This window comes from Pristiophorus japonicus, chromosome 7, assembly GCF_044704955.1.
Source record: "Pristiophorus japonicus isolate sPriJap1 chromosome 7, sPriJap1.hap1, whole genome shotgun sequence".
Taxonomy (NCBI): Eukaryota; Metazoa; Chordata; class Chondrichthyes; family Pristiophoridae; genus Pristiophorus; species Pristiophorus japonicus.
The window spans coordinates 251,814,971-251,836,729 of record NC_091983.1 but is presented as its reverse complement, the minus strand read 5'-3'; the positions used below and the strand labels follow the sequence as shown (position 1 = coordinate 251,836,729).

General features: G+C 47.1%; 1 protein-coding gene and 1 pseudogene across 1 annotated transcript in view; both read left to right on the top strand.

Moving 5' to 3' along the window:
- The window catches only part of LOC139267501 (serine/threonine-protein phosphatase 2A 56 kDa regulatory subunit delta isoform), a 130,856-nt gene that overhangs the window by 3,251 nt on the left and 105,846 nt on the right, over positions 1–21,759 (top strand). The gene's annotated exons all lie outside the window — the stretch shown is intronic.
- Positions 20,407–20,644, top strand: LOC139267607 (U2 spliceosomal RNA; annotated as a pseudogene).

Genomic DNA, 21,759 nt, shown 5'->3' with positions numbered 1-21,759 from the left:
ATTGGGGGAAGTGGCGGTGTTTGAATTGGCATAGGTTTAATGCCCACTGGTGTTTTATTGCCAGGTGAAACCAGTAATTCTTACACAGTGGAGAACTGGTACATGCAACAATGCTGAGCTATTTTTAAACTAGGTTTAGCATCATTCTGACAAGTTTCAGATTACTGCTTCCTGTGGTGTGTCAGGTATGAAAGTAATAATTAGTCACTTAATAAAAAGCTGTGGGTTTTTTGTATTCGAGTGGGTTTTTTTCTAGCAAAGCTGACGATGTCTGTTTTAATGTGGCTATGTCAGTGGAAGTGGGAGAATATTGCTGAAGTGACTATCATCTGTTTAGCAAAATTAGAAAGCTATGAATAGTCCAGTAATGATTGAGGTTAGGGTCCATTCAAAACACTCTGCTTTCTAGAGAAAGGTTTAACTTTCTGACAATTTTAACAATGCAGCCTATAAATAGGCCGGGTGGAGATTCTGGGCTGGTGATACTGAAGAGATCTGCACGGTAATCTTCCAAATTGGATTAAGAAAATGAGTGTGTTCATAAAATGGGATAATTTCAGTCAGCAAACTACGTAGCAACACGTTCTGAACTGAATCAGCTACGCAAGGCTGGAGCGTATATCATTGGGGGAAAGTCTGATTGCAGCGATTGTTGAGGAGAGCTGCATTGCAGATCCTTCGATATGATGGATGAGATCACCTTTATAAACCCTTTATGTACTGAATGTCCTTTGCAGCTTTCAAAATGAGATACATGAACCAAGGTTATCATGTGGTAATCGAACACTGCTATCACAGTCAATGCCATGTTCCTGAAGATGTTTGTACATGTTGGAGTAAAATTTCCTGCTCCTAACTTTTATATATTTGAACATAAAATGTTGGAAATAAACAAGTTCATCAATCTCAATCGAAGACCGATTAACATTTCTAGTGCTGCTCCTTCAGCCTGCAACCAAGGTATTCTAAATATGTACAAATGAGGAAAGTCTATCGCGACCACCAATGATAAACTGTCTGTTAAATGGTGCGACCTTGTACGCTGCCCTTCCCTCGTCACGAGTAATGTTAACTAATTGAGGAAGGCAAAAATAAACTGGAGTTTTGCGGAATGTCCTCCAACCCCTTAAGGCTCAAACAAGGTGCAGGTGATCAGAGTTGCCCATATTCAGAGTTGGGTGTACTAAGTCCTCACCATCGCTACCTTCCAACTGTCCTTCGAAACGCCAGCCTGCAAAGAAACAAAAGATAATTTAAATCCATCGGACCAGTCCCAAAGGTTACTGATTTGATAACCCACTCGTGATTCATTCTCTTCAGTGGTCCTCCACCAGAAAATAAGAACATTAATAGGAGTAGGCCATTTGGCCCCTCGAGCTGCTCTGCCATTCAATAAGATCATGGCTGATCTAATCATGGACTCAGTTCCACTTCCCCGCCCACTCTCCATAACCCTTTACTCCCTTATTGCTCAAAAATCTGTGTCTCTCTGCTTTAAATATATTCAATGACCCAGCCTCCACAGCTCTGGGGTAGAGAATTCCACAGATTTAGATTCCTTAGACTGGCAAATGATACTTAAAGGGTTGACGGTGGCTAGGCAATGGCAGACATTTAAGGATCATCACATGGATGAACTTCACCAATTGTACATCCCTGTCTGGAGTAAAAATAAAACAGGGAGGGTGGCTCAACTGTGGCTAACAAGGGAAATTAAGGATAGTGTTAAATCCAAGGAAGAGGCATATAAATTGGCCAGAAAAAGCAGCAAACCTGAGGACTGGGAGAAATTTAGAATTCAGCAGAGGAGGACAAAAGGATTTAATTAGGAGGGGGAAAATAAGAGTATGAGAGCTGGAACATAAAAACTGACTGCAAAAGCTTCTATAGATATGTGAAGAGAAAAAGATTAGTGAAGACAAATGTAGGTTCCTTGCAGTCAGAATCAGGTGAATTTATAATGGGGAACAAAGAAATGGCAGACCAATTGAACAAATACTTGATTCTGTCTTTACTAAGGAAGACACAAATAACCTTCCGGAAATACTAGGGGACTGAGGGCCTAGCAAACAGGAGGAACTGAAGGTAATCCTTTATTAGTCAGGAAATTGTGTTAGGGAAATTGATGGGATTAAAGGCCGATAAATCCCCAGGGCCTGATAGTCTGCATCCCAGAGTACTTAAGGAAGTGGCCCTAGAAATAGTGGATGCATTGGTGGTCATTTACCAACATTCTATAGACTCTGGATCAGTTCCTATCGATTGGAGAGTAGCTAATGTAACCCCACTTTTTTAAAAAAAGGAGGGAGAGAAAACAGGGAATTATAGACCGGTTAGCCTGACATTAGTGGGGAAAATGTTGGAATCAGTTATTAAAGATGTAATAGCAGCGCATTTGGAAAGCAGTGACGGGATCGGTGCAGGTCAGCATGCATTTACGAATGGGAAATCATGCTTGATAAATCTTCTAGAATTTTTTGAGGATGTAACTAGTAGAGTGGACAAGGGAGAACCAGTGGATGGTGGTGTATTTGGACTTTCAAAAGGTTTTTGACAAGGTCCCGCACGAGATTAGTGTGCAAAATTAAAGCACATGATATTGGGGGTAATGTATTGACGTGGATAGAGAACTGGGTGGCAGACAGAAAGCAAAGAGTCGGGATAAACGGGTCCTTTTCAGAATGGCAAACTGTGACTAGTGGGGTACAGCAAGGTTCAGTGCTGGGACCCCAGCTATTTACAATGTACATTAATGATTTAGACGAAGGAATTGAATAATATCTCCAAGTTTGCAGATGACGCTAAGCTGGGTGGCAGTGTGAGCTGTGAGGAGGATGCTAAGCGGCTGCAGCGTGACTTGGATAGGTTAGGTGAGTGGGCAAATGCATGGCAGATGCAGTATAATGTTGATAAATGTGAGGTTATCCACTTTGGTGGCAAAAGCAGGAAGGCAAAATATTATCTGAATGGTGACAGATTAGGAAAAGGGGCGGTACAACGAGACCTGGGTGTCATGGTACATCAGTCATTGAAAGTTGGCATGCTGGTACAGCAGGCGGTGAAGGCGACAAATGGTATGTTGGCTTTCATAGCTAGAGGATTTGAGTATAGGAGCAGGGGAGGTGTTACTACAGTTGTAAAGGGCCTTGGTGAGGCCACACCTGGAATATTGTGTACAGTTTTGGTCTCCTAAAATGAGGAAGGACATTCTTGCTATTAAGGGAGTGCAGCGAAGGTTCACCAGACTGATTCCCGGGATGGCAGGACTGACATATCAAGAAAGACTGGATTGAGTAGGCTTATATTCACTGGAATTTAGAAGAATGAGAGGGGATCTTATGGAAACATAAAATTCTGGTGGGATTGAACAGGTTAGATCAGGAAGAATGTTCCCGATGTTGGGGAAGTCCAGAACCAGGGGTCACAATCTAAGGATAAGGGGTAAGCCATTTAGGACCAAGATGAGGAGAAACTACTTCACTCAGAATTGTGAACCTGTGGAATTCTCTACCACAAAGTTGTTGAGGCCAGTTTGTTAGATATATTCAAAAGGGAGTTAGATGTGGCCTTTACGGCTAAAGGGATCAAGGGGTATGGAGAGAAAGCAGGAATAGGGTACTAAAGTTGCATGATCAGCCATAATATTGAATGGCGATGCAGGCTCGAAGGGCCGAAAGGCCTACTCCTCCTATTTTCTATTTCTATGTTTCTATAACCCTCAGAAGAAATTTCTCCTCATCTGTTTTAAATGGGCGGCCCCTTATTCTGAGACTATGTCCCCTAGTTTTAGTTTCCCCTATGAGTGGATATATTCTCTGCATCCACCTTGTCGAGCCCCCTCATTATCTTATGCTTCAATAAGATCACCTCTCATTGTTCTGAACTCCAATACGTATAGGCTCAACCTATCCTCAAGTCAACCCCCTCATCTCACGGAATCAACCTAATGAACCTTCCCTGAACAGCCTCCAATGCAAGTATATCCTTCCTTAAATACTGAGACCAAAACTGTACGCAGTACTCCAGGTGTGGCCTCAGGACTTCTCTGCTTTTATACTCTATCCTCCTTGCAATAAAGGCCAACGTTCCATTTGCCTTCCTGATTACTTGCTGTACCTGCATACTAACTTTGTGTTTCCTGCATAAGGACCCCCAGGTCCCTTTGTATTGCAGCACTACTGCAATGTTTCTCCATTTAAATTACAAAATGTATCCATCACTTCCTTTACTTGCACTGTTAACCTGTCTCGCACTTTCTGGTTTTCCTTCAGATTTCCATCTTCTCCCCTCCCGAATTTTAGGCTCTCCTGTTCCTATTTATCCAGGCTCTCGTCTTTTTTTTAGTTTTTTGGAGTAGGGGTATCTGGGGAAACATTTGTTTACTGTCAGTGAACCTTGGAGGGCTGGGTTGGATGTATAGAATCAATTGTCAGTCTTTCTGGGAAAGTCAGTTCCTGTATCTCTTGCATACCTCGTCCAAATGGCTAGTGAAGGTTGTCTGCCTGTCCTCTGCGGCTGGGAAGTAACATGGTAAGAAAGTAAAATTAATAGGGGGTATGGTAGCATAGTGGTAATGTTACTGGGCTAGTAATCCAGAGACCTGGACTGATGATCTGGTGATGCGAGTTCAAATCCCACCACAGCATCTGGGGAATTTAAATTCAGTTAATTTAATATCTGGAATAAAAAGCTAGTATCAGTAATGGAGCTATCAGATTGTCGTAAAACCCCATCTGGTTCCTTTAGCGAAGGAAATCTGCCGCCCTTACCTGGTCTGGCCTGTATGGGACACCCAACCCACGGCAATGTGGTTGACTCTTAGCTGCCGAGCAAGCAACTCAGTTATACAAAACAGCTGTGAAAAACAATAAAAATAAAATTAAACAGACCATCCAGCATCAGCTTTGCACATGACAACGGCCCACCCAGCCCAGTCTACCAAAATTGGGAGAACTGTCCCACAGACTAGTCAAGCAACAGCCTGACATGGTCATACTCACAGAATCATACCTTTCAGTCAACATCCTGGCCTCCCATCACCATCCTGTCCCACCGGCAGCACAGACCCACCAGAGGTGACGGCACAGTGGTATACAGTCAGGAGGGAGTGGCCCTGGGAGATCTCAATATTTACTCTGGATCCCATAAGTTTCATGGCTTCAGGTCCAGCATGGGCAAGGAAACCTCCTGCTAATTACCAGCTACTGCACTCCCTCAGCTGATGAACCAGTACTCCCCCATGTTGAACACTGCTTAGGTGAAGCACTGATGGAAGCAACGGCACAGAATGTACTCTGGGTGGGGGACTTCAGTAGCACCACGACTGACGGAGCTGGCCAAGTCCTGAAGGACATGACTGCCAGGTGGAAAGAGAACCAACACAAGGGGAAAAACCTACTTGACCTCGCCCTCCCCAATCTACCTGTCCATGACAGTATGGTAAATGTAAGACAAGTCTACCTTGCCTCTGTCTAACAGTATATAAGAGTTCGGATCTGTAGTGGGACAGACAATTCCAGACAAAAGACTTCAGGGTAACTTTTCTTTAATTTAAAATCAATCTGATTACAATCACACATATATACTAACACCAGCGAGTGACCAGATCGGCGGTGGCTACGACACCCTTCTTCCTGTCAGAGGCCCTAAGTGTTTTTCTAACTGTATCCTTTATACCCAGAACTTGGCAGGCCTCCCATTGCATATGTGGCTATTGTTCAATCATTGGTATCTCTTCTGTCTCAGACCACGTTGACTATTATTCAATCATTTTACAACAGCTTCAGGTTTGTTTTGCGGAACTCTCGGTCATGCAGATTGTCCCAACTGTAGATTTGTAAACCGGAGCAGTTCTATCTTTACAGTGTTTGCCCAGCAACTCTGTTCTTAGCCTCTCAAAGCATACTGGTACATCAAATTCAGTCAAGTTATGAACAGTGCGCGCACTTCTAGAATCGACTCTGAAGTGGTTGGGTGCCCGACTCGGGTTACAGGCACACATTGCCTCGTCATCGTTTTTTTGTGTCCTCCGAAGCAACTTGACCAACCTTTGCTGTTTACATTGCCGTTTGACACGGCAAGTTATTACTAGCAGGTATACCACAATCACCAGTTTGACAATAACCAAGACATGGGTGATGATCCTTATCCATGGGTGGATCTCTCTATTCCTACCGATATCCCACCAAGACGAGTCTTCCCCAACCGTGGGTATTTCTTTTCGTAAATCTCGATTCTCTTGGGCTAAGATATAATGCTTCTGGGACTGATTGGCTCGCCTCATCAATTCTACCAAGTTTCCTTGCAGTGGTGGGATGTAATAGCCGAACCGGGTCACGTGCTGGTGCAAGTGTTCTTTTAGCTCATCCATTACAGTAATATTGCTCATGTGAATAAATGCTTAATACCCGCGTTCCAAGTCTAAAAGGTCTGACGGGTAAAACAAAACGTTCCTGCCGTAATGGGACAGGTCAGGTTGACATTGTACTGGTATTGCCGGTGCATAGTGGTAACACAATATTCACCTTTCCCTCAGTATGCTGACCTTATGGCGGAGTGCAACCCCGGATTAACTTCCATTGTGCAATTCCACACTCTCCCATCCCAAGTGAACCCCCAAGCGGTGGCTGCATGTTCTGACACATCGTAAGGACAGACAAATGTATTTTGTATCTGGGCGCATCCAGTGAGATCTGGGGCCACCCACGTGGTCCTGTCCACCAGGGCCACATACTTGATGTGGTGGGGGGGGTTCATCATAATCAACCAAAAGATCACCTGGAAGCACCCTTATGTTCTCCACATGAAATAAGGGGTTTGTCGTCGTCTTCTCGGGCAGGACCGGGTGTTACAGCACCATCCCTAATAGTGTTATGTTTCTTTTGTAGGTTACATTCATGTTTCAGCAGGTATACCTGTACCTCCTAACCTGACGCACAGTCATATTAAGTTGATAGGTGGACTTTGCCGTTAAGTGGCGATCAATCACTCATCAGAGGAGCTACCCCTCAGCAACATGCCGGCGATTTTCCCGGGTTTGTCCCCACCAACCAAGATCCATACATTCATCGTTTCGTCCTGCTTCACTGGAGACATTCCTATTCTCATTTAAAATTTGGTGTACCCTTTTAGCGTGAGATTCCAGATATTTGACCACATCCTGTAGATGTATGGTCATAATCTGGTCCTCCCTTAAACTCCCCTTGTTGCTGATCATTCATTTCATACAGAATTTTCCTTATGATTTCTGACTGATTTTACAGATTGATCTAAGCTGGCTAAATCAAGTCTCTTGGTGACTTGAAGTCCCGGTGTTAACAATAGTTGCCATGTCGTTTACCACACTTTGCTGTCTTCTGGTACGATGTCTCGAGGAAGCATTTCCCCCAATGGGCTCAGTATCATTGCCAAGTTTGGGACGAACTTTCAATTCTATAGTTTTCTTGGCATGGCCCTCCCTCCTTCTCATTCATATGGGGGTGGGGGGGTGGGGGGGAGGGGTGGTAATTCCTCGCGCCATAACTAACGCGGGGCAAAGACCGCAAGTTGGTGATTTGGACCTAAAACTGTCCCAATTCACACATCCGTATATCCCCTCGTCTTCTCTCTAGCACAAATGAGTTTCTCCCTCGCCTTCCAATTGAGTTGGACTTCCTACATTTCCCCGGGGGTCCCCAATCTGGTAGTAATGGGTTTTTTCACCCATTTTCCCTTGGATGAACCACACGTGGTTGGCTAATGGTCCCATTTCTACACTTGTACATACGCCTCTTCCTTCCCAGACCTCGTACGTGGTCACCTGCACTGTCCCCGAGCAATTCGTTTCGCATGGATCAGAGAGTGACTTCCCGTGCGGTGCCTTGGGGAACAGTTGCCGGGACATGGGTGATCTGGCTTCTATAGCCTGAGCCTCTGGACTCTGTGTTCTTGTCACTGCTGACATCCCGATGTCGAGTATTACGCCTCAAGAACCAAAACAGTTTCCCCATTTTCCCTTTTGCCTTAGTTGGGCCTGTGGGAGAAGGGAACAAAAACTTGAGTTACTTCTGGTCATGTACCCCCGCCCCCCCCCTCCGCACCCTACCTATTGCCCCCTCAGACCTATATAGCCTGTATCGTTTTGGAGGACATCAGGGACATGTCGTCAAATTATACATTGCCTGTGGAGGTGCCACACCAGGCACCTCTGCTCCATTATTTGGGTGAGGTGCTTCATTGGGTGCCTCCTCTGCCTCATTCCATTCAATAGGGTGAGTCCATCTTGCCAGGCTCATGATCAGTGCCTGCTGGTGGGCTGAAAAAGCTTAATTTGGTTAATGTGGAACCATTTGACTTTCTTAGGCAGCTGAACCGTTTATACCATGGGGCTGGCTTTGTCGACGATGTTATAGTGTACTTTGTAGACTGGTTTAAAAACTCTTGCCCTCGCATAGTTTTGCTCCATCATCTGGCTTCCCACCTCCCATTCCTGGGGTTTGTTTGGAGCCAAGTTTAATCGATTACACTGATGGGGCCCTCCAGATACTATGGGCAGCTTTTGGGTGTACCTCTTTCAAGATTTCCACAGATTGCTCAGGAACTTATCCCTGGCCACCTCCTTAATCTGTCTGTTCGTCAACGAGGAGACCAACAGGTGGACGGGGGTTCGCATGGGTGTCTCAGTAACCAATTCATGTTCCTTTGGACTGGATTCTTCACTGCGTACTCCCATAAGGATTAGGAGAAGAACCTCCTCCCACTTGGTGGAATTATCATTTAATTCTTAGCGCAGAGCCAGTTTCAACATACGGACCATTCTCTTCACAATTCCCGACGGATGGGTTGTGAGCCACTTGCTATTTTCCCTCAATCCCAAGCAACTTTAGGGTGGCCTGCTTCACTCGACTTCCCTGATCCGACTCCACCAGCCGAGGAAGTCCCCATCTGGACAATACCTCCCTAACTAATGTCTTGGCTGTCCATAATGCTGTGGCCGTCTTACATGGAAAGGCTTCCACCCATTTAGTAAAGTTGTCCACTGGGACCAGACAATGCCTGGTTAATCTTGGTGGTGGGGTGGTCAGGGCTCCAATAAAATCTATTTGGATACACTGCCATGGTCCCTTGGACCGATGTGTGTGCCCCAAGGGAGCCTTTTTCTTGTGTGGGTCAGGATTATTGGCTGCACATATCAGGCAGCTTTTACAAAAGTCCTTTATGTTCTCCTTCAGGTGGGGCCACTATCCCACCTCCTCTACCTGTTTCCAGGTCGTCTCTGGGCCAGCGTGTCCAGCCACTGGTCTCCTGTGAGCTAGCTGCATAAATTCCTCGGTATCCTTCAGGCACAATCCACCTTTAAACAATACGCCTTCCCTGACTTCCACACCTCTGGCTCCTTAGGGCTGGCCTGCTTCCTTGTCCTTGAGGACTGCTCTTAATACGACATCCTTCATAGAATCATAGAAATTTACAGGCCATTCGGCCCATGTCCACGCCAGCCAACCTAATCCCACTTTCCAGCTCTTGATCTGTAGCCTTGTAGGTTACGGCACTCTAAATACTTTTTAAATGCTGAGGGTTTCTGCTTCTACCACTCTTTCAGTCAGTGAGTTTCGGACCCCCATCACCCTCTGGGTAAAAACATTCTCCTCAAACCCCCTCTAAAGCCCTGGTTATTGACCCCTCTGCTAAGGGGAATAGGTCCTTCCTATCCACTCTCTATTTTATAAGGTCTCCTCTGCCTCCTCTGTTCCAAATAAAAACAACCCCAGCCTATCCATTCTTCCCTCATACCTCAAATTTTCCAGTTCTGGCAACATCTTCATAAATGAGAAATAAAAAGTAATGACATTATGACATCACAAGGATGGAGAACAGTGATTGGTTCTTCCATATTAATTGAATCAATGGACAGGGAATGAATTTTAAAGTAAGTTTGAAAACCTATTTAATTTGCTTCAATTGCTTACTTTTTCTAATTTTAACTTAATTTATAATTATTGTATATATTTAATTTTGTTTAATTATAATCTTTATTATACTGATTTTACTATTGTATTAAAAATAGGTGCAGGATTTGGCCCTTCGAGCCTGCACCACCATTCAATAAGATCATGGCTGATCATTCACCTCAGTACCCCTTTCCTGCTTTCTCTCCATACCCCTTGATCCCTTTAGCAGTAAGGGCCACATCTAACTCCCTCTTGATTATACCTAACGAACTGGCCTCAACGACTTTCTGTGGTAGAGAATTCCACATGCTCACAACTCTGACTGAAGAAGTTTCTCCTCATCTCGGTCCTAAAATGGCTTACCCCTTATCCTTAGACTGTGTCTCCTGGTTCTGGACTTCCCCAACATCAGGAACATTCTTCCTGCATCTAACCTGTCTAATCCTGTCAGAATTTTATATGTTTCTATGAGATCCCCTCTCATTCATCTAAATTCCAATGAATATAACCCTAGTCGATCCAGTCTTTCTTCATATGCCAGTCCTGCCATCCCAGGAATCAGTCTGGTGAACCTTTGCTGCACTCCCTCAATAGCAAGTACGTCCTTCCTCAGATTAGAAGACCAAAACTGTACACAGTATTCAAGATGTGGCCTCGCCAACTGCAGTAAGACCTCTCTGCTTCTATTTCTCAAATCCTCTTGCTATGAATACGCCTTATTGTATTATTTACAATGTAATTTTTAATTTCTCTCGTTTTTTCGCCTGTGTCTATCTGCGTGCGCCTTTTGACTGCTGCTTCAGACATCTTTCTCCTTTTTCCTCTCTTTCCCTCCCTTGTCAATATCTAATATGTTGCGAGACTGTTAAGCGCCTTGGGACATTTTACTACGTTAAAGGTGCTATATAAATAAAACTTTATCATTATTAAATCTCCTCTGCAACCTCTCTAGTGCAATCACATCTTTCCTGTAATATGGTGACCAGAGTGGTACGCAGTACTCTAGCTGTGGTCCAACTAGTGTTTTATACAGTTCAAGCATAACCTCCTTGCTCTTGTATTCTATGCCTCGGCTAATATAAGACAAGTATACCTTATATCTTCTTAACCACCTTATCTACCTGCCCTGCTACCTTCAGAGATCTGTGGACATGCACTCTCTGTTCTCTACACTTCAGTGTCATACCATTTAATGTGTATTCCCTTGCCTTGTTAGCCCTCCCCAAATGCATTACCTCACACTTCTCTGGATTGAATTCTTTTTGCCACTGTTCTGACCAGTCCATTGATATCTTCCTGCAGTCTACAATTTTCTTCTTCATCAACCACACTGCCAATTTTTGTATCATCTGCAAACTTCTTAATCATATGCCCTACATTCAAGTGTAGATCATTGATATATGCCACAAAAAACAAGGGACCCAGCACTGAGCCCTGCGGAACCCCACTGGAAACAGCCTTCCAGTCACAAACACCCATCGACTGTTACCCTTTGCTTCCTGCCTTGAATCCAACTTACCACTTTGCCCTGGATCCCATGGGCTTTTACTTTCATGACCAGTCTGCTATGTGGGCTCTTATCAAAAGCCTTGCTAAAATCCATACAGACTAATCCATCAAACGCACTACCCTCATCGACCCTCCTTGTTACCACCTCAAAATATTCAATAAAAATTCAATCAACAAAAGTCAGATATGACCTTCCTTTAACAAATCCATGCTGACTGTCCTTGATTAATCCTTGCCTTTCTAAATGTAGATTTATCCTGTCCCTCAGGGTTTTTTTTCCAATAATTTTCCCACCACTGAGGTTAGGCTGACTGGCCTGTAATTACTCAGTCTATCCCTTTCTTCCTTTTTAAACAAAGGTACAACATTAGCAATCATCCAATGCTCTGAGACCACACCTGTAGCTAGAGAGGATTGGAAAATGATGGTCAGAGCCTCTGCTATTTCCTTTCTTCTCGTAACAGCCTGGGATATATTTCATCCGGGCCTGGGGATTTATTCACTTTCAAAGATGCTAAACCCTTTAATACTTCCTCTCTCTCGATGTTTATTTCATCTAATATTTCACACTCCTCCTTCCCTGATTGCAATGTCAGCATCACCCCTCTCTTTTGCGAAATCAGACGTAAAGTATTAAGAACACGGACACTTCCCTCACATGGTTGTCCAGGCCAGGAGAAGCGTCCAGGACTTCCCACATGGCACAGGATGTGCATTCCATTGGACTGAGCTACCCTGCCATGCCTCTAGTTATTAGATCATTAATTCAAGTATTTAGTATGCCTCTTTGCCCTAACTTGGAGAGAAGAAAAGATAAGTGATACTCACCAACCATACTTCAAATGTAATGTTTTAAGATCGGGGGAAGTAGAATAGTAACGGACACTCGAGTAGCGGCTGCCACCACTCCTGATTGGTACAGGTCCCAAGGGACATCTTCCTCCGCTCCCATCCTACCAACTCTTTAGAATGGGCATTGACCTTCTGGATATGAATAATCTCCCCTTTCTACATCTTCCGCTATGATTGCCAGCATTGGTGCGTTGACCAATGGTTTTCCATCTGCTGATTTTAAAACCTCTCCTGGCCCAAATCGGCAGGTGCTCCATGCAAGAGTTATATGTAAACATAGAGTCGGAACAGATCGTATAAGGTGGGGGGAGCTCAGTAGGATGCGTTACCACATAGGTTACGGCTGCCAACTCTGTCTGTTGAGCACTAAGAGCGGTGGGCAGTGAGATCGCCAGTTCCACTCCCTTCTGTGGGTCATAGACCCTGCACCCTGTTTTGCGTTCCCCATTCACACACATGTCTCGTCCCTCTGCGTGGATACCGGATTTGAATCCGCCACTTGACTCCCACATCCCTTTGACTACAGGTGTGGGGTTCCCCTTGATAATTGAGGTTGGTTGCTAACTTCAGGTCATTTATTGTCTTTACCCTCAAGTCCATTCCTTCCAGTTGGAGTGTCCACCTCACAATCCGAGTACTAGACACCATCCCCCTCCTTCATCTGACCTAACGAGACGGGTTGGTATGTGACAGTTAAGGAGAGTGATGGGCTGCATTCCAGTGAATACTGCACAGGTGGTGGTGAACGGGGGGGAGGCGGGGAGGGGAGGGAGAAGAGATAATGGAGTGACACACACAATGCCCTTTTGAACTTATAACTTCTACTCTAATTCTTTGAATCTCTCTTCACATTCTGTATGATCCCCATGGGTACCCTGTTCAGCTAATGCCTATCTTTGGGTTACCCTAAATGCAACCTTAAAGTCCTCATTGGCCTTCTCCGACTGTTTGGCTCAGTGTCTCTGTTGAGACGCCTGTTCTGACCAAACATCACTGACTCTGATTATTGATACACAGACTGTCACCGTATTGTTTCTTGTTACACCACCTTCCTTTCACCCTTTTCGAAATCTTCCTCTCTCTTCTAACTCATAACAGACGATTTATGGCTGCCTCTCTATCATTGGCTTTATTTACCATGTCTTCACATTATTTTCGCATTTTAATCTTTTCACATTCATCGTTCTTAAACTGTCTGATATGCCATCAACCAGACGGCTTTCATCATTCCTGGCCGATAAGTGGATGCTTGTGTCCATTGTTTGGCCTGAAAACCGAGTCATTCCTGTCTAATGACCCGTACCCATCCCTCCTGGAGGGGTACCTTCCCTAATGCGGATTTCTGACATTGCCACTTTGCCGTCTTTGCCTTTGTTTGTTCTGGATGGGTCTCTGTTCGGGCACCAATATCTACAAGACGTGTCTCCTTGCCTCCATCTAACTGTATATAAGGCTAGACTTTCGGCAACATTCCGCCTGATTACCGCCCGTTTTTAGACTAATACCGCCCATTATTAGTTTTTAGAGGAAACTTGCATCCACTTACCGGCCAAATACCGCCAGTGGTAATTTAGGCAGCCAATTACTGCTGGCGGTAAACTAAATCACCTGCCCATCAGCTGCAGGTGATTTTCCATGCATTTCACCGCCCATAAAACTGCCCAGCGCTAATTTTGGTGAAATACTGCCCAAATTACTACCAGCATTTTCTACCGCCCTGAAAAGGCTGCACTTAACTGATCCTAACCCAGTGGTGTGGATGCTATTTTTTTTTTTTTAAACGGGTGTATTTGAAGAAAAGGCTTCTACTTGTAGGTAGCATTTAAATCATGTGTATTTTAAGGGTGTTTCAAATCAATATGTATAATCTGAGGGTATAAGAGTATCTGCTTTAATTTTATGCTTGTTGAAGGAAAATTTAATAATTTTTGATAGTTTAGAGGAGTTTTAAAGGAATGAGGCCTGCAATTTCTCAGCCAATACTGCTAACTAATTACATGCTGTAGAATACAGCTGGAAGAAGGTTTGTTGAAGAGCATTATGTGCCCAGAGTGATGGCAGACTGTTGAGGAGGAGGAGGAGGAGACCTTGCACCCATTGCATTTACAGGGATAAGCGGTCATACCTGGACCTGTCCGATAAAGCGCGCGTTAGAAGGCTGTGCTTCCGAAAGGAGGTCATCAATGAGATATGCCAGCTAATTAAGGGAGACCTGCAGCATATCAGGCCTGCACTGCCCGCTGAGGTCAAGGTGACTGCGGCACTTTCATTCTATGCATCGGGCTCCTTTCAGGCATCAGCTGGTGACATTTGCTGCATCTCTTAGCACACCACACATTGCTGCATTTGGCAAGTGACAGAAGCACTTTACACACCAAGGTTTGACTTTATAAACTTCCCAATGACCAGGGAGACAGAGCAAGAGGGCTTTGGGTTTCTCGAATAGCAAACTTATTTAAGGTCCAGGGTGCAAATAGACTATGCACATCGCCCTGCGAGCACCTTTAGAGGATGCAGAGGTATTTCGGAACCGAAAGGAATTCCACTCCCTGAACATGCAGCTCGTTGTCGACCACAAGCAAATAATCATGGCAGTAAATGCCAATTTTCCAGGGAGCATTCATGATGCGCACATCTTACGTGAGAGCACTGTCTCTGACCTCTAAGTCAGCCACAAGGTCAATGCGAAATGCTTGGTGATAAATGATGTGGCCTCATCACCTAGCTCTTGACACCACCCCCCCCCCCCCCCCCCCAAATCTTCACTGAGGCATACGAAAGCATAGGCCTTACACGAAACATCCATAAGACAAAGGTCCTCCACCAACCTGACCCCGCCCTCCCCCCAAAGTCAAGATCCACGGCACGGCCCTGGACAACATGGACCACTTTCCATACCTCTGGAGCCTTTTATCAGCAAGGGCAGACATCAACGACGAGGTTCAACACCGCCTCCAGTGCACCAGCGCAGTCTTCGGCTACCTGAGAAAGTGTTCAAAGATCAGGCCCTCAAATCTGCCACCAAGCTCATGGTCTACAGAGCTATAGTGATACCCACCCGTCTGTATGGCTGAGACGTGGACCATGTACAGTAGACACCTTATGTCGCTGGAGAAATACAACCAACGATGTCTCCAAGATCCTACAAATCCCCTGGGAGAACAGACGCACCAACATTAGTGTCCTCGATCAGGTCAGCATTGAAGCACTGACCACACTTGACCAGCCCCGTTGGGCGGGCCACATTGTTCGCATGCCCAACACGAGACTCCCAAAGCAAGCGCTCTACTTGGACCTCCTACAGGGCAAGCGAGCCCAGGTGGGCAATGGAAATGTTTCAAGGATATCCTCAAAGCCTCCTTAAAATGCAACATCCCCACTGACACCTAGAAGTCCCTAAGTGGAGGAAGTGCATCCGGGAGGGCGCTGAGCACCTAGAGTCTCAACGCTGAGAGCATGCAGAAATCAAGCGCAGGCAGCGGAAAGAGCGTGCGGCAAACCTGTCCCACCCATCCCTTCCCCCCCCCCCCCCCAATGACCATCTGTCCCACCTGTGACAGACTGCCATTCCCGTATTGGACTGTTCAGCCACCTGAGAACTCACTTTGAGTGGAAGTAAGTCTTCCTCGATTTTGAGGGACTGCCTATGATAATAAATGAATGTTTTGCTTGAACGGTTGAGTTAAGTTTAAACCTTAAAATGTCCATTGTTTGCAACCCTTTATTGATTGTTGACCCTTCATTTTGTAAAAGTGAGTGAGATACTGCGCAAAATTTTCAATAAAATGTAATAAATTTTCAAACGGTTTTGTCAAATAAATTAATAAATCTTGAAGTAAATTTGAAACATTTTTAACAAATGTACAAGATTGAAAAAATTAACATTAGACTTTAACCATTAAACCCACAAAACCCCAATCAGTGAACAATATTTAATTACAAACCACCCACAATGCCCGCCGCACCCCACCTACCCCTCCCAAAAAAGTGGAAACAAAATTTTTCATTTAAAAAAAAAAACACCCACAATGCCACCCCCCCCCCCCCTACCCCCCACAAACAGTAAACAAAATAGTAATACATTTTTTGAATAAGCCCCCCCCCCCCCCCCCCCAACCTGCCAACAAATCTACCTGGACCTCCACCCCTCCTCCGCCCCCAAACTACCTCATCCCCGGATATTTTTGGACATCATCCCTACCCCTGCCCAAGTAGCGCCCAGTGTGTTGTGCAGCAGGGCACCCTGAGCACTGCTGCTGTGGGAAGGGGTGGTGATTGGCAGCACCATGTGGGGAATCTGGAGAAGATGTAGGGTCTGACTGCCCGTTATAAGAGCCAGAAGTATCGCCATGCTCCTGACTCCCATGTGCTGTCGGCAGTGGTGGTACGACACTTTGGAGTTTAGTGCCGTGAGCCGATTCCAGCGGCTGCCGCATGGCATCCACTGAATCACCGCAATCGGCACCACCGTGTCCTCCAATTGGCGCGTTGATTGCGCTGCGATGTTTCCGGTTAGTCCACCAATTGCCTGGAGGAGCTCTCAACCTAGGTCGGCGCTCGCCCTCAACAGCGCTACCATGTCCAGGTCGGCGTCTGCCTGTCTTTGGGCAGGGGAGGCGTGCTCGATCAGCCTCCGCGGATTCAGCACGGGGGCTGTATCACTCTGTGTGCCCTGCCAATGTGGATTTGGCTGAGGAAGAGGTGGTCGCAGGAATGAAGGACCCTTCAGTAGCCGCTCCCCCCCCCCCCCCCCCCCCTTTCTACTTCCACTGCGATACATGTGCACACTAGGCCCGTGCAGCAGAGCTGGTCTCCAGTTATCTTGGGTAATCCTTACCACTGGACCAAAACCTAGCTCTGTCAAGCCCGTGTGGTGGCTGGTGTGCAAAAGTCACCCCACTTTAAAACAAATCCACGTACAGGCATCTTCCACCCTTCAGGATTTAGTTCAGGTCCTTCATTGTAACAGGTCGGGGCCATAAAAGGAGTGGTGAGCGGCGGCCATGGGCAGCGTGGAGGCATGCCACTACAAGGTATAGCGCGAGCTGGTGCATGAGGACGATGGCCGTGAAGAGTGACGTTGCCACTGGACCAAGACCTTACTCAGCTAAGCCCGTGTGATTGCCGGTGTGCAGCGGCCATCCCACGATAAAAGAACTCGCGCGCAGGCATCTTCTGCTTCGTTAACATGAAATTCGGGACCTGGAACGTCGGGACCCTCATGGACAATTCCAACAGCAACAGGACAGAATGCCGCACCGCCATAGTTGCCCAGGAACTTAGACGCTTTGACATCGACATCGCTGCCCTAAGCGAGACCTGGCAGGCAGGGGAAGGCCAGCTCAAGGAACAAGATTAGTGGTTACACCTTTTTCTGGAAAGGAAACCCAGAGGAAGAATGCCACCTTCACGGAGTCCGCTTCACCAACAAAAATGAGCTGGTCGACCACCTCAAAGACTCTCCCTGCGGGATTAACGAACGCCTCATGACTCTTTGTCTCGCCCTGTCCCGGAACCAGTGCGCCACAGTCATCAGTTCATATGCCCCAATGCAACGGGTGAGACTAAAGAGGGCTTTTATTCCAACCTCGAGACAACCCTGTCTCACGTCCCCACGGGCGACAAACTGATCCTCCTGGGCGACAAACTGATCCTCCTAGGTGACTTCAACGCCAGGATCGGCAAAGACATAGCCCTCTGGGTAGGCGTGATTAGCAGAGAGGGGGTAGGGAACTCCAGCAGTACCCTACTGACAATGTCTAGAACATGATCTTGTCATCACCAACACCTTGTTCTGCCAGACGGACAAATACAAGGCATCGTGACAACACTCTCGCTCCAAACACTGGCACCTGCTCGACTATGTCATCGTCCGAGCCAGGGATCGCAAGGATGTGCGCATCACTCGCGCCATGATAGGAGCTGACGACTGCTGGACGGACCACCGCCTAATCCGATCCATCATCGACATTAACATATCCCCAAAGCAGAGGGGATAGCAGAAGCAGTGCTGCAAGAAAGTCCATGCCGGAGCACTTAAAGACCCAGCTAAGAGAGCCCTATGCAACCAGTGCCTCAGAGCTAACCTGGCTTGCCTTGATGACCGAGATGCTGAATACCCTGGTCTGCCCTCCAGGTCTCTATAACCAGTGCCTGTCAAGAGACACTTGGTCACTCAACCAGAAAACACCAGGACTGGTTTGATGAAAATGATCAGGAGATCCAAGAACTAATAGATCACAAGCGCAGAGCATTTCTGAGCCTCAAGCAACAACTCAACTCTGGAGCAGCAAAGCAACATTACAGACGGCTCAAGGCTGAGGTCCAACAAAAAACCCGTGACCTCAAGAACAGGTGGTGAATGGAGAAAGCACAGGAGTTGCAACAACTGGCCGACAGCCATGATATGCGAGGATTCTTCATCGCAGTCAAGGCCACCTATGGTCCAAACTCCCAAGGCCTCACCCCATTGCTGGCCAAGAACAGGGAAACACTCATCCAGGACACCGAGGCAGTCAGGGCCCACTGGAAGGAGCACTTCAAAGATCTCCTCAATCGAGACTCTGCCTTTGACTCGAGTGTTCTCGACTCCATCCCGCAGCATGCTACCCGCCACCACCTCAGTAAAACCCCAACTTTGCATGAGGTAGGAAAAGCCATAAAACAGCTCAAGAATAAAAAGGTTCGGCTGGAATCCCTGCTGAGGCGCTAAAGTATGGCGGAGAGGCGCTGTTGGCGAGGATACATGACCTCATCTCTCATCTGGAGGGAGGGGAGCATGCTGGGAGATCTGAGACGCAGTGATCGTGACCATCTTTAAAATAAGGGGACAAGTCCGACTGTGGCAACACCAGGGGAATCTCCCTATCATTAGCCACTGGGAGAGTTCTTCTCAACCGTCTTCTCCCTGTGACCGAGGAGCTCCTCCCAGAGTCACAGTGCAGATTTCGTCCCCTATGGGGCGCAACGGACATAATCTTTGCAGCACGACAGCTGCAGGAAAAATGCGTGGCCTTTTTCGACCTTACAAAAAAGGCCTTTGACACAGTCAACTATGATGGTCAATGGAGCGTCCTCCTCCATTTCGGATGCCCCCAAAAGTTTGTCAGCATCCTTCGCCTGCTCCACGACGTTATGCAGGCCGTGATCCTTACCAACGGATCCATTACAGACCCAATCCACATCCGGACAGAGGTCAAACTGGGTTGCGTCATCGCTCCAACCGTCTTCTCAATCTTCCTCGCTGCCATGCTCCACCTCACAGTCAACAAGCTCCCCGCTGGAGTGGAACTAAACTACAGAACCAGTGGGAAGCTGGTCAACCTTCGCCGTCTCCAGGCCAGGTCCAAGATCACCCCAACCTCTGTCGTTGAGCTACAGTACGCGGACGACACCTGTGTCTGCGCTGATTGAGGCTGAACTCCAGCATGGGCCTTATGCTAAACCTCCGTAAGGCAACGGTGCTCCTCCAGCCTGTACTTGCCGCACAGCACTGCCCCCCCACCCCCCAGTCATCAAGATCCACGGTACGGCCCTCGACAACGTGGACCATTTCCCATACCTTATCAACAAAAGCAGACATTGATGCGGAGATTCAACACCGTCTCCTGTGCAGCCTTCGGCCGCCTGAGGAAAAGTGCTTGAAGACCAGGCCCTCAAATCTACCACCAAGCTCATGGTCTACAGGGCTGCCTTAATACCCGCCCTCCTGTATGGCTCAGATGCCAGGATGATGTACAGAAGACATCAAGTCGCTGGAGATACATCACCAACGATGTCTCCACAATTCCTGCAAATCCCCTGGGAGGACAGGCGCATCAACATCAGCATCCTCGTCCAGGCTAGCATCCCCAGCATTGAAGCACTGACCACACTCTCTCGGGTTCGCTGGACAGGCCACATAGTTTGCATGCCTGGCACTAGACTCCCAAAGCAAGTGCTCTATGCGGAACTCCTTCACGGCAAATGAGCCAACGGTGGGCAGCGGAAACCTTGCAAGTCGCCCTCAAAGCCTCCCTGATAAAGTGCGACATCACCACTGACACCTGGGAGTCTCTGGCCAAAGATCGCCCCAAGTGGAGAAGGTGCATCCGGGAGGGCGTTGAGCATTTTGAGCCTCGTTTCTCGGCCTTTTGGCTAAGATCATGCGTAACTGACCTGACAGGGGAGTAACCATGACCCCAAAGTGGTTCTCCCTGGATCAGGAAGGTGGTTCTCCTATGCTTTTTGGAAATAGGAGGTGGGTGGGATGGCTTGACCCATCCACCTCCACGGAGGTGTGTGGGGGGCCTGACCCATCCATCTCCATGGCACGAACCTGGTATTGCAGTACTTCCAGGAACGGTGCAGTGGCTCTAGGCCTTTTGGCTAAGAGCATTGGCGCAGAGTGATCCTTGATGTGTGCAAGGTGACCTCTGGCGTTTGTGATTTGACAAAGAATTGGAAAGATTGGCAACGAAAAATTAAAAAAAATAAAAAAATAAATAATAAATAAAAAAATTCGAGTCTCAATGCCGAGAGCGTGAAGAGGTCAAGCGAAGGCAGCGGAAGGAGCGTGCAGCAAACCAGCTCCACCCACCCCTTCCCTCAATGACTGTCTGCCCCACCTGTGACAGAGCGTTGGAAGAGCAATTGATGCGCAAGGTCGAGGCAAAGGTAAGAGGGAGAAGTTCACCGTGGATGCACAAAGCTGCCTTGGTCCACAAAGTGGAGGCAAGGTGGGACCGGGGTGGTCGTGGCAAGCCCAGCCCCGCCCGTCTATCAGAGAATATGGGCAGAGATTGCCGAGGCAGTGTCCTCCGTTGCCTAGGTCTGTCGGGGGCCAAAGAACTCACTAGGAGTGGAAGCAAGTCTTCCTCGATTCCAAGGGACTTCCACTTCCAACGGTGCTTCTTGTGGTGGGTCGGACAGGCGGATCATTTCTTCTCCCTCCTTCTGCTCTTCCGTGTCACCTGCGCTGATAAGTAGACAATCGGCACTGCATGCTCTGGTCAGCTAGAAAACATGAGGTAAGTGGAGGGGGGGGGGTCAGGGTAGCATTTTAACGCTTACATTGCACAGAAATATGAATATATATCAGACACTAAACGCAATGAACATGAGCAGAATTTAGTGACTGCATGGCATTATAATATTTCATGATGGGCCCAGTATTACATTACACCACTTGGCATCATTTATACATTGTGTTCACATGACTATGCACGGCCCGGGGATTATGCGTTACTTACATGGCGCCAACACCGGATCTGCACCCCCACGGGTGGCCGAGCGATCATGCGCCCCTGTGAGGGCTGCGGCCCGCTCCTCCAGGTCCGTGGGCTCTTCCAGCTCTGCAGGACTTCCTCTGGGGTGCCTACGCTTGCCTCCTGTTGTCATCTTTTCAGGAGAAAAAAAATTGTTAATAGCATGGTATAAGATAATTTCTCAAGTATTAGTACCCACCCCCAGTGCCTTTCAACACTGTTAG